The following is a 2,571-nucleotide window of genomic DNA, read 5'->3' on the forward strand; positions in this document are numbered from 1 at the left end:
GGCAGGGTATTGTGTTATTGAATAAAGATCTTCTGGATGATAAAACTAAGTTTATCAAATTAGATAATAAATGTGAATCTTTGATTATTAAAAATGAAGATAGACTAAATTCCTTACTTAGAAAACTTAAGAAAGAACACGTCATTGATGACTCAATGTACTCCTCCCTTTTTACCTCAGGCTCTAGACCTGGTATTTTATATGGACTTCCAAAGATTCACAAAGCTAATGTCCCTTTGAGGCATATCCTCTCTGCCATTGGAACTATGAATTATAATGTATCAAAATGTTTCATTCCTATTCTAAAAAGTCTCACTATTATTAGTTACACCATCGAGAATACTTTAACTTTTTTGAATGCTTTGATGAATATTGATAATGCTGATGAATATGTCTTAGCGAGTTTTGACGTCACCAACCTTTTCACTAATGTCCCACTTGATGAAACCTTGTCAATTATTATGAACACTCTTTTTAAAGATAAAAATGAAATCCAAGGACTAGATAAATCAAACTTTAAGAAACTCCTAGACATAGCTACTAAGGACGTTTTGTTTTGTTTCAATGGTAAATTGTACAAACAAATAGAAGGAGTTGCTAAGGGTAGCCTTTAGGCCCAACTCTTGTTAACATCTTCATGTGTCATTTTGAAACAGTATCACCAAGTACCTTGATTACTTGAATGCTAAACACCCTAATGTAAAATTCACATATGATGTCGAGAAAAATTGTTGTCTCCCTTTTTTAGATGTTAATATTTCTCGTGAAAATAACTCTTTTACCTCATCAGTCTACAGAAGTCCAACTTATACAGGTTTAACTACTAAATTTGATTCTTACATACCTCTGAAATATTAAAGTAATCTTATTTGCATTTTAGTTTATAGAGCATTCAAGATTTCAAAGAACTTTCTGATCTTCCATGATGAAATTACTCATATTTTGGATATTCTTGGAAAAAATGGGTTCCCCCTTAATTTCATTCATAGTTTTGTAAAAAGAACCTTAAATAAATTAATGGTACCAATAACCACTCCTCCTACAGTACCCAAAGATGTTCTTTATATTAAACTTCCATACCTTGTTTCATTCAGTCACAATTTAGAAAGACAGTTAACAAAGATTGTCCGTAAGAGTTACTCAGTTGTTAAATTGAAGATCATCTATACTTCTTCCTTAGCCATTGGCAGTTTATTCAAATTCTAAGACAAAATTCCTAAATCTTTCCGTTCTTCGATCGTTTATAGATTAACCTGTAGTAGCTGTAACGCTACTAATGTGGGAAAGACTTCTCGCAATTTGTTTATGCGTATCGAAGAACATAAAGGGTTTTCATTTAGAAATAATAACTTAAGATTATCTAATCCAACAAAATCCTCAATTAGAAGCCATTCTTTAACTAATAGTCATCCATTTAGCTATGACTCTTTTGAAATTTTAGACTCAGCAAATACAGATTATGATTTGAATATACTGGAAAGCTTATGGATTTGGAAATCAAAACCGAATCTTAATGAATATACTTCTTCTACTGATGTTGAAATTTAAAAATAGTAGTCCATCATCCCATTTTGTTTATTTCGCGTTCCGATAAGTTTTTCTTTGCCTCTCAGAACGCCCAGACGCTCCACTGCCTCGTTGAAGCTTAGTCATGGACGTCAAGATCCTGTGTTATTCACTGTTCTTCTTTGTATTTCTTGGTTAGTATTATCCCTAGTTACTTGATTTATTTCATGGATTATCCTTGTACCTTTATATTTAGTATTGGATGGTTTTAAGAAGTAATTTTCAAGTTTTAATAGACTTTTTGTTCAACCGGCTTTTGTCACTCAGACGCTCGGGCCCTAGTCATACGTTTTCACCTATTAGTTTTATTATTCATATCAATTTATCTGTGATATATCTTAGTAAACACATATATATTAAAGTCATGGGAGTGCTTTAATGTTTTCATATGAGGTTTTATAACATTTGATTGTAATTTCAACCTTTACTATATAATTTTGTTGTTTAACGGATATTGTACGTACTTGTTGTTCTACCATTTTTGAAATTGTTTTCATTAAATCTTGAATAACCCTTGTATAATCTGTTCTTGTAACATTGTCTTGATTTCGATATAAAAGTTGATCTCGTAACATTGCTTAATATAACAATTATTCAATCGTGTAACTCCCTTTTACCCCCGAGGTGTTACCACTATTAATATGTCAATATGTTATATATTATACATTTTATTGAAGGATAATTGAAAATCCTTTTTTAAGTTAAACCCACTGAAGATTAGTGTATGAACGCTCAAAACTTTTGGTTCCAATTTTTAATAAAGAAGTTTTGAAGATCGTTTCTGTTTTTTGTTTTTTTTTTGTTTAGTTTTTTTTTTTGCTACACAGAAGAAAGTTTTAGTTACCTCAAGGCTGGAAAAAAAGGATGTTTCTTCTGGCAACACTAATTTTGAGATTCGTTTTATATATATATATATATATATATATATATATATATATATATATATATATATATAATTTTCTTTGCAGGTGATAATGGGTATTCTTGTGAGCGATACATCATGAC

The 2,571-nt window shown here is 30.4% G+C and overlaps 1 pseudogene; it reads left to right on the plus strand.

Annotated features, from left to right (window-relative positions):
- LOC147470571 (uncharacterized) overlaps nt 1-1,548 on the plus strand; it is a 2,313-nt pseudogene extending 765 nt beyond the window's left edge.
- Nucleotides 1,549-2,571: the final 1,023 nt, after the last annotated feature.

This window comes from Penaeus japonicus, unplaced genomic scaffold, assembly GCF_977035675.1.
Source record: "Penaeus japonicus unplaced genomic scaffold, GWHDUDI00000001_assembly GWHDUDI00000013, whole genome shotgun sequence".
Lineage (NCBI taxonomy): Eukaryota > Metazoa > Arthropoda > Malacostraca > Decapoda > Penaeidae > Penaeus > Penaeus japonicus.